Consider the following 11,291-nt stretch of genomic DNA (forward strand, 5'->3'; position numbering starts at 1 on the left):
CTGCACTGCCGTTTTTTCTTCTGTTTGGTATTGAATTCTAAAATCTGACATATTTAATAGAAATAAATAGATGTCATCAGTGGACTAAGTATTCTAGTGGGAAAAGGAGACTTGTTCCAGACTTGGGACATTCCCTATACGTTTGATATCTTGATTCTGTGATGTATATGCGAATCATTATATTGACTCAGACAGTGGCCTGAGTCATTCCAGTATTAGAGATGAGTGTTAATAGTCCAAAGTTGAATTTCTCCAAAATACTATATTCGGCCATTTTTACTTCTGGCTTTGTTCTTAAGAGTAATGGAACACAAGACTCTCATTCCTTCCCAAGAAACGCTAGCTGCTACCAAAACTTCATAATTTTCTACGACGGAAGAGTAGCAGAGGGTATTTACGTTTAAGAAAGGTAAAACCTTACGTGTTAGGTGACAAATTAGTTGCCCTGAAAGGCTTCCCTTGGTATCCATCTTTGAACAGATGTTTTCTTTGTAATACATGCAGAAAATGCTACTGCAGGATGCAAGCTGTACAAATGTTCCTGCAAATGAGGAAGGACTCGGTCCCATGGAGGATGTGGTTTGAAAGTGACCCTTTGAGGTTTGATTCTGGCTATTGAGGACCTACTTGCTGACCTGGAAGAAGAAACTGGTTTGTTCTTGATTACAAAAGAGAATTTTTTCATTTTAGGTAAAGACAGCAACATATCAGCAACATATGCAACAGAATTTAAGTGGACTTCAAATCAGTTACTTCTATACACAAAAAGGTTTAAGTGTGGTCCCCCAGGGAAGTATCTGAAGGGGAGGAACAGAGTTGAGGAGAACAGGTTTTCTCTGAAAAGACACATTTTGAAAAGCTAGAAATTCTCACCTAAGTAAGGACAAATGAAATTCACCCCAGAATACTTTATAAAATGGCTGCAACAATCAGAATGGTAAATGATTATCATCTTTGTGAACCAGTAAAAGGCCACGTAATGACAAATTATGCCCGATGCAGTGGGAAACCAGGAAGCATGGTAGGAGGCTATTATGACTGTATCGGAAGTTCTTTAAACAGAAAAATCAACAAGAATAGAAAGGGGGAATATGTTGCTATGGATAAATGTAAAAGCAGAGATATGTGTGAAAAGGGACAGAAAACCAAAATAAATTATGACTGCTAAAGGCTGGTAAATCCCATGCTAGAAAGGAAAGTTGAGTCCATTATTTAACAAAAGAATGAGCAAACAGTAAATCTAGGGAAAACAGAAATGCTCAATATCTTTTTCAGACTTCACAGAAGAGGGATAATAATTGAATTAAATAGTCAATTAAAAAAAACAAATCTAAACCTAGGTTCACATCTACCAATACAAATTTGTTAATAATACACGCTTTTGAAACAATTATCTTGAAAAGCAATACAATGAACTTCAGGATAAAAGAGAGAAATTGCTGCTTTAACATGACATTTTAAAAGCAAAGCAGGAGAGAATCGCCTCATTTGAAGTGTTACGAAATACTACAAAAGTCATTAGACTGTTCAGAAAAATGCTGTCAGTCTTTCATCATCAAGCTGGAAAAATACAGCAACTGCTGTTCCATAGGGACCTGTCTTGCTTTTGGTATTGTTATTTCTGTTCATGACACAATATATAAAAGATGGTTATTAAATGAGCAGATTGTATCAACCAGAGATAGTTTAGTCACTTCCAAAGATGAGATTAAAAGTTGGAATTATTTTTAAGAGTTAGAAAAAATACCTAGAAGAGGAGCAAATTCCATCGGTGCATGTAGGTAAACGGTGCTCAAGTAGCAGAAACCCACTACACAGTTGCAGCAGTTTCTGGCTCTGCGGCAGTTTTGCAAAGCAGTGTCTGATTACAGTGGATGACAAAATGGACATTGAGGGGAAGGTGTCTAGGCAGTTCTGAATTTAGGCACCTGAGATAATCCTTTCGTTGTTCTCAAAATAAGGTGTCAGGTCAGGTTGATGCCATCGTGGCAGAAATATTTTCAGGAAGGACTGACCACATCTGTTCGCATTGTTCAGTTGTTGTTTCGTACTGCTCACATTTTTCATATGAAATGCACCCTTACTTTCTTTCAAAATGCTTTATGGCAATAGTACAAATTTTCTTCAGTACTCCATAGTGGTTTATTGCTTCTTTGCCACTGATTGGTAGAGTATGATTTCAGGTTTTATTTCAAGCCAGAATTGTGCATTTGTGTTCATTGCCATTAGAGTGTGAGTGACTGTACATGACCGGTATTTTCAAGTTGGCCGCCTAAACAAAGACTATAGAGTACTACATTTCTGAGTATGTGCCTACAGCCAAACATTTGACAAAAAATAAATTTCATCACTGGGATTCTTATTTGCTGATTTTATTTTGCAAACAATCAAAGGCATTGAAGTGGCTGAGCGTTCTTACAGATATTCCATGCTACAGAAGGTGTACGACTCCTGCGAGGTACCTGCCCCACAAGCGCGCAGCATGGCACCTGCTGCTGTGCGTGCCGTGGGTGGTGGGACAGCCCTCCCAAGCCATGGGGTGGTGGGACAGCCCTCCCAAGCCATGGGTGGTGGGACAGCCCTCCCAAGCCATGGGTGGTGGGACAGTCTTCCCAAGCCATGGGTGGTGGGACAGTCTTCCCAAGCCATGGGTGGTGGGACAGCCCTCCCAAGCCATGGGTGGTGGGACAGCCCTCCCAAGCCATAGGGTGGTGGGACAGCCCTCCCAAGCCATGGGTGGTGGGACAGTCTTCCCAAGCCCTGGGTGGTGGGACAGCCCTCCCAAGCCATGGGTGGTGGGACAGTCTTCCCAAGCCATGGGTGGTGGGACAGCCCTCCCAAGCCATGGGTGGTGGGACAGTCTTCCCAAGCCATGGGTGGTGGGACAGCCCTCCCAAGCCATGGGTGGTGAGACAGTCTTCCCAAGCCATGGGTGGTGGGACAGCCCTCCCAAGCCATGGGTGGTGGGACAGTCTTCCCAAGCCATGGGTGGTGGGACAGCCCTCCCAAGCCATGGGTGGTGGGACAGTCTTCCCAAGCCATGGGTGGTGGGACAGCATTCCCAAGCCCCAGCAGGCTGTGGCTGTGCACCAAGCAATTCCATCACCTCTGCATTGGTCAGTTCCCCAGGGAGCAAAAATTCTGCCTGGCCTGGAGAAGAACATGATTGTCATAATAACTGGGTGGCCTGCGTGTCCTCGTGCCACGGGGTGTTACGGAGTTCAGTTTGCTTCAGGCTGATCATGAAATCAAAGCAATTGACTGCACGTGCAAAGTGATTAGCGCTGAACGCTCTGTCTCCAACTGAGTGGGCCATCAGGACGCGATCACCAGCCAAAGGGAGTTCAGGGGAAAATTAATTAGCTGGTTTCCGTGAGCACAGGAGTACTGCAAGCTGGGGAACTTCTCTGCGGAGAAGATGGGGGTGAATAAGCCCCTCACAATATCATTAAATACTTCCACTGGCTTTGGCAGAAAGCCTCCAAAAGTACAGGAGTGAGCACACAGCCTTGATAGGTTGCTTTCTGTGAGCAGGAGTGAATGGAAAATACCAACAGGTTTTCAAACTTGGGAGAAAGGAGAGGAGTCCAGCAGGAGTCTCTCATGGCTGTTTCTGGGAAATATTGTCATGAATGCAATTAACAAAGGGATTAGGGGCTACATTTGTAAAACCAATGAATGTATCACCTCGGTGGGGTTGCAAGCTGGGAGGCCTGATTAGAATTCAAAAATGGTTTTGATGAATTGGAGAGAAGGTCAGGAATCAGTGAGATAAACTGCTGTGAAAAAATAAAAAGTGGAAAATACTGCAGTCAAGAGGGAAATAAATAAGCACAAATGAAAAGAAAATGAAAAATACCTGGATAAGCAGCAGTTCTGGACTTAATAATCTGCAGATTACAGCTGAGCTCCAAACAGAATATGAATCAGATTGTGATATTGCTGCATAAAAAGCAAAGATCACCCTGGAAGTTGTTAACAGTGGTTGTGTTCATGCTCCATGCTAAGCTAGGCTGAAGCCTTAGCTTGGCACTGAGCCTGGACCATGAGGACACACTTTAGGGATGGTGCAGACACTTTTGAAAGAGTCTAGGAGAGAGGAAAAGTAGATAGTTTTTATCCTGTGAGGAAAAAATTAGAGCACTTGAGAAAGTTTCGTATGCAAAAGACCAGAGGGATGGTGATAACTGTGTGTCTGTGCAAAGGGGTGCTATAATGAGCTATTCTCAAAGGTCAGTGATGACAGGTGATGTGATCATCTTTGGCAGCAAGGAAGGCTTATACAGGCTGATAGACAAACCTCCTTCACTAACTGGAGGCACCTTCTAGTGCATCATGGGGAAATTCTGTCATCTTTGTCTTAGGAATTGTTCAGAACGGGCTGGACAGCCGCTAGGGATGGCCTAGTTGTGTGGCCCCCCTCTGAGCAGGGAAATATGACATTAAACAGTTAATTATCCTCCTGAAGCCCCATTTGTCAATACTGCAAATGTAGGCGGCCTAATTAAGATAGTGGCAAGGATAATACATTAGGGGAGGAGGACAGGGGTGAGTGGCTGAGTAGGGAGGCCCTGGGAGGGCTGAGGAAGGCTCTGGTGAGTTTTTGTCTGAAATACGAGCATGCTTCCAGTCACCCGTTTTCAGAGCGATGGACTCAAACAGGCTGGTGAATGTCTCTTCGGACATTTCCGTTTGGTGGACAGGTGAGATGACCACCCCTGTGTGTGACCAAAGGCTACATGGTGGTCACACCAGCCAGGTCAGCATCAGGTGAGGAGCAAGATGTGCCAAGGGAGTTGGTCCGAGGGCACAGTGAGGTGGGAGTCCCCGTCTGCGCACCTGAGGCTTCTAAGCATAACTGTGACGAAGTGTTGGAACGGCAGTAAATCTGGCTTATTTCTGTGAGAAACTTACTTAAAGAGTTTATGAAGGAGCTGAGGTCACGTTATTGCCTGCAATGTCTGGGAATTTAATTCTCCGATATTCCATTGTTCTCACCTGCAGCACAGGACATCTCCCCTCCACCAGACAGCTTACGGAGGCTCAAACGCGATTCCAGCTAGATGTGAGAGCACATGTTCAGGGGAGCAGAGAGATCAAGGAGTCTCAGAAATGGGCATCGGAGCCAGAAGGAGCTCTGTGTCCAGCGTGGCCTCCAGCACAGTGCTGGGTGCTTGGGGACGCCAGGTCACTGGCATTGCAAACTGGGCACCAAAATCTCTGCGTACTTCAGCTCCTGGTCACTGGCCCTCAGTTCCCATTGATAATTAAATACAGTCAATTCTACAGTCATGACACATTGGCTCGATGTGCTCCGTCAGCCACATTTACCTGCAATTCAATAAATGAACATCACATGTGTTACCGTGATTTGTCCATAACAGCTTGGGAGTCAAAACTCACATTTTAAGCTTGTGGGCTGGTTAAAAAAAAAAAAAAAAAAAAAAAAAAAATCAACAGAAATATTCCCTATAATTCCTTTACAGGTTTACAGGGAGGGACACAGAATGTGCTGTTGGATCCTTGGGACTCATAGCACCAGGCAATACTGGAACACTCAGTTTCTTCCATAAGAAGTGATATTTCTCTCATATCTCTAATTCACTCAGTGGTAATAGAGAATTAAGTCTCTTGAAGAGGCATTTAAGGGACGTTGGAATAGAACTATAATTGGATTAACATTATCAGATGCCCTTAAATCTGTGCTTTGAATGTTCACCATGTAAAAATTCCTTGGTGTGGACGGAAAAATCATTTTACAATGCAAGCTGTCAGTTAATCATGCTCTCCCCCACTGACCTTCTGTTTAGCTAATGGTTTGCTCCTCCAGCTGGAGTTGCAGACACTCTTTTGTTGCAACCATGACAAGTATTTGATAAAAGAAACCCCACTGGTTTTGAACCTGAGTCATCCTCATTTTCTCTTATCTAGACCTCCTCAAAACTTGTCACCTTTCTCTAACTTAGACCCATACAAATTCCTCTGCAAATGCCATTTTGGTAGCCCTTCAAAAAACTTAGAATAAAACTTTTTTTTAGCATTTTACTCTGTGATTGATTCAGTAGAACTCACACTATGGAGAAATCAAATCTGCTAATGAAATTAGCTATTTACTGCTTGCTAAATTCCTTCCAGCATAAGAAGAGGTGTTACAGCAGCTAAACTCTTAAAAGAAAGCCCCAAACCCACAAGTCAATTGCAGACACACTGCAATTGCTTCTGAAGTAGGTTTTCTCATCTTGCTAAGCCTCTTGGAGGAATAAAAACGGGAAGAAGGCGCTGCTATTGCGAGTGTGGAAAACCATTGAATCGCAGCTTTTCATTACTTGAGAGATGCTGTCAGCTGCTGCAACGTCTCCCACTGCCCTGGAAGAATTAGCAAAAAAGAAACACACATTTTAGCACACACCCACAGTATTAGCGAGGGTTTTTTTTCTGGCACTGTTAGGTATTTCACAGTATAGAGAGATTTTAAATGCTCTTCATGCATGCGCTGTGTCATTATCACCAGATCTGTCTATTACCTGTCATTGCAAGGAAGTACCAGGCTTCCAAGAACTTGGAACCAGAAACTTCCACCTCTTGGCAGTGGCTGGAGGTGGGTGGCCCTGCGGCTCCCTGCCCCGCGCCGGGTGCTGTGGGCAGTGAGGGATGCTGAGGGGCCTCAACCCCACCTGCTTCTCCAGAGGGGCAGCCCCATTTTTAAGTCCAGCTTTACAATGAAGAATCACAGCAGCAGGCCTCGTTAGTATAAAACTACAAGTGTATTTTTTTAAACAATAATAAATTAATTAGTAACCAGCACAGAAAAGGAGAAGACCCCAGCACAAGTGGTTAACCTGCAATCCTCCACCACAGTGACATGCAAAACCCTTGCCATCACCAGCAGAACTTTGTTGCATCCAAGACGTTGGAGCCGGGGCCCTGTGGCACCACTTGTCCCAGCTCCAGAGGCAGCAATGGAGACCACGAGCCATGAGCCCGGCTCTCCTCCGCAGCAGCGCTGGGCTGTGGGCAGCACGGGAGGGAGGGGGAATGGAGAGGAATGGCTGCCAGGAGCCCGGCAGGCACCTGAAACCTCTCCGGCAGATGAGAGATGGTGGAGAGCTGACAAGGTGGCATGGGAGAGGGATACGAATGGCAATTGGAAAACCTGCTGAAGAAAACGCCGTAAAACCAGGATCTGTGGGCTTCGTATGATCAGAGAGCAGATTCTCCCTTTGCAATGCTGCTGGCAGAGCTGACACCCCAGCCAAGAGCCCCACAGCCGCCCACCGCAGAGCTACCGCGGCAATGGCCGCTCCTGCCCAGGCTGGGGCCTCTTTGCCTGCAGTCTTCCCCCCAGGACATCTCCCGGCACAGGATGTCCTCCTCAATGGACACACTTGTTCCTTCACGCATGCATGCGGATAGATCTAAGCAGCCTGGCTCCTGCTGTGCTTCACAGCTGAGGTTCCCAGGTCACTCTGCAAAATGAGAAACTGGATTTTTAGGAGATGGCTGATGATGGTGGGATGCTGTGAGAGGAACACGCTTCACTGGGAAGCAGGTAGAGCTGCTCCTCAGGCCCGCACAGCTCCTCAGCACTCCATGCGTGGGGAGGGATGCTGCTGAATTTACACCGAGGACACTTGCAGCCCCAGGAGACAGCAGGTGGTCACCGTCATGAATTTAGGATGTCCTTGCCAACAGCCCTTTAGTTTTCCGTCATCTACAGAAATGGAAGTTACTGCTGCATAAACAGAAGGCAGAGGCAAACAGTACTGAACCTGCTATTTTGATGAAGCCTTAAACACCTGAGGGTCAGGGGGAAGGTGAAACCAGCTGAATGCCAATAACTGTCAGGAGCAGCTGATGGTAATGTAGGTGCCTGAGCTGATTTACTTCTCCCAGAGCAGAGGCTGGAGGCAACAAATCCATTCTCAGAGCAGATCCTCCCCTGTGCTGGGGGGACAAGTGGCGGGCACCAAACCAGCCCGTGCCAGTGGCCCCTGAGAGGCTGCACGTGGCCTTTGGCCACTGCCCCTGGGCTCTGCTCGTCCCTGCAAACCCCCCGGGAAACCACCCAGCAGGTTGCTGGTTTCTCCTCACTTCTCCTGCTGTGCTTTTTCCTGCAGGTTTAGGAGGAAAAGATAAACGGCAGAGTTGTCCTGTGCTAACAATGCCAGCAGGGAGAGGAAGGGCCAGGCCTTTTTCTGGCCTTTTGATCAGTAAAAGGGACTTTTTGCTTTTCAGAGCGGGAGTAGGTAAGGGTACAGCTCAGCTGGGCTCTGTGCTATACATTATACACACATTAGCTACAGCTCTTGCCCAGCTGCTAAACACCAGCCCTGCCCAGATGTAAAGGGAGCTGAATGAGTGCTCGCTGCTCAGCGCCGTGTGGGAGGGGTTGTACTTGTCTTGCAGAGACAGCTGCAGGTAAGTCTGTATAAAATATATAAGCAGGTACAGCAAGCTCTGTGTTCAGGGTTTGTAGGTAAAATTTCTCAGCTTGCAAGTGATGCCCTGCAATGCAATCCGGGACTTTCCAAGGACAGATGTGCCTCTGTGCTCTGGCTTCAGCACCGTGGGATGCTCGGGACACACTTGGGTGACCAAGGGCCTTTGGAGAGGCCTGGTTGAGTCGGTAGGAGCTGAATTATGTGTTTTTGCCTCCGGCAGCTGCTGGCTTTCTCTGTGTGCTGGGCTGCTGTGTGCTGAGAGGTGCTGCAGGGCAGCGAGGTGTGTGGCTGCGGGTGGTTGTGCCTCTGGTCAGCATGCTTGGCTGGCGGGGACAGGAATGGACAGCTTTTATTGCAAAACAGGACTGCAAAGCTGTATCCCCAGCATGATGGGGTAGGGCCTGCCTGGCCACTGGCAGCTGATCAGGCCTGACAAGACAGCGAGCCGTTCTAGTCGCTGTTCCCTTCTCACTCATTACGTTATGGTGCATCTAAATTGCGATTACTGTAAAGAAAACTAAATGATCCTGTCCTCCAGGTGCCCCATTAAGGCTTCCGTTAGAAATAAGCCAGTGACAGGTGGAGGAAGCCCCAGACATCTCAATCACTTTCTAAAATTTGCATGAATTTCATTAGGAGCCAGAGCTCAGGGCTGTTGGGGATGCACTGCTTTGCCTTGCCTGCCAACTCATGCCCGTGCTCGCTGTCCTGCAGGTTTTGCAGAGGTGGAGGAGGAGGGGCAAGTCCCTGCATGCTTTGAAAACTCTCCCACCTGCTTGTTTGAAGTTCATGTGCTGTGTTTAACCTCAAATCAGAACTTCAGTGGAGACTCAGAGCAGTCTTTCATCCTTCTGCCGTGGTTTCCATCCATCCACCCTCATGGGCTGTCTGACACCTTCTCCTGTAGCCAGGGCTGGAGTCTGGGGACACCGCTGTGACAGCCACGCCGCAGTACATCGTGGTCGCCCACCTTGGCCCCAGGTGTGGGTGCCCAAGGGATCGAGCCCAGGCAGGGGCTTGGTGGGCTCCGGGTGAGGGGAGCGGGGCTGGAGGGGACCCCTCCTGGGCTCCCGTCTGGCTGTCACAGCCCTGTGCTGCCTCCAACCCGGCAGGCTGGTTCAATAGCTCCTCTCCTGGGTCTGTTATTTGTTCGGTTTGGTTTGGTTTTTTTTCATAGACATTGAGTCATTATGTACAAAGTCTGTCCATCGTATGGACAATCTGTTCTGGGAAGAAGTAATGGCCCTCTGTACTTGGAGCAGCCAGCTGTACTTAAAGTCAGCCTCAGCAGGAGCACGAGTGATGCACGGCGGTTCAAAGCCACAAAGGCAGGCACTATTTTGGGGAAAACATTTGTTTTCTCCATTATTTCGATCTGGCAGAGGCAGGAAAGCTGACGTTTAAAGACCTATGGGCTGGGAGAGCCCCGCCAGCTGTGGGGATGGGCAGGTCTTGCTTCATCAATGGGTGCAGGCAGCCCAGGAGATAGGTGGTGAGCAGTGGCCCCCAGATTTTTGTTTTAAAGCCCCTTCTGAGAGTGGTCTCTGGCCTTCCAGTCTCCCAGGAGCAAGAAGTCTGCACCAAAGCAGCTGAACAGGAGCTCTTGCTGGATGGGATGAGATACAGTGCAGTACTCAATGAGCCAGGCAAGAAGCTATTTCTGATTTACACCTGTGTAGCTGCTGGCAACATTCAGTTAAACCCAAGCAAAACCTGAATAAAATGAAGGCAGAAACAGAGCCTCAATGTTCTTTGGAAAGTTACTTTTATGTCAAAAAAATCACCATTTTCCCAGCTTCTGGTGGGAGGTGACAGGAGGAGGAGGAGGAGGAATAACCTCCCATCCCACCATGTCAAAGAATGGAAGGCAAATTCCACAAGGACTGAAGATACGAAATAGGTGAGATTCAACAAGTCTTAGCTGCTGTCAGAAACCACTGGGGTTGGCATTTGCCCTCACAAGGAAACTGAGAGAAAAAAGGAAACACCCCAAAATTAAGCAATAAGCCAAATAGGTTCTTCCAATTAGAAGGCTTCATATAGTAATGATAACTGTGGGAAACTATCTGATGCTGAGCCACCTTTGGTGGGATCACGCCTGAAAGTCTCTCCTCGGCACAGGCCGTCCTAGGACATGGCTCTGCGGAGCTGGGTTGTGGTGGCTCTGAGGGCAGGAGCATCTGCAGTGGCCCCAGGTGGGCAGGGACGGGACCAACGTGTGTTTTTGCCTTTCAAAGGGGCTGGAGCAGAAAACCCCAACATCAGTGCCACCACCACTGTGCAGCTAATTGACAGCCCCTACGCCACTTGTTTATACTCCTGGGAAAAGCCAAAATCTTAGTTAAAGAAAAAAAGATCATAACATTTTCTCCTTTCCACCATTAATTTTCACATTGTTGTAGAATAACTGTTTTAATATTTGTTCCTTTCTTATTAAAATAGGTGGGCTTGGCTAACTTTGTAACAAAGGTCTGTGAAAGAAGGCAGCGAATTCAACATGTCACATGTACGTGTGAGGAAACCTTTCTTTCTGGCTTGTACCATCCTGGGGCTGCTCCGTGCCTGGATCCTCCAGACAGCGTGGTGAGACCTTTATGATCCCGCACTCAGACAAAGCTGCCTCTGTCGTGATTCCATGTAAGCCCACATGGACATACTCTCCGAGGTAAGGAACCAAATACACATTGGCAACGCAGGCTCCCCACAAACCTCGGCTCATCCGTGAGTGACACCTAACACAGAGGGGTCCCACTAGCGTGCTTTGCCCTGGTGATGTATCCCCCTGTGTGATGTTTGGGGTGAGTAGGGCTCAGTACGGGCTGTGTCCTCCCGGAGGACTGAAGCAGAGGG

The sequence above is a fragment of the Caloenas nicobarica genome, chromosome 1, assembly GCF_036013445.1.
Source record: "Caloenas nicobarica isolate bCalNic1 chromosome 1, bCalNic1.hap1, whole genome shotgun sequence".
NCBI lineage: Eukaryota > Metazoa > Chordata > Aves > Columbiformes > Columbidae > Caloenas > Caloenas nicobarica.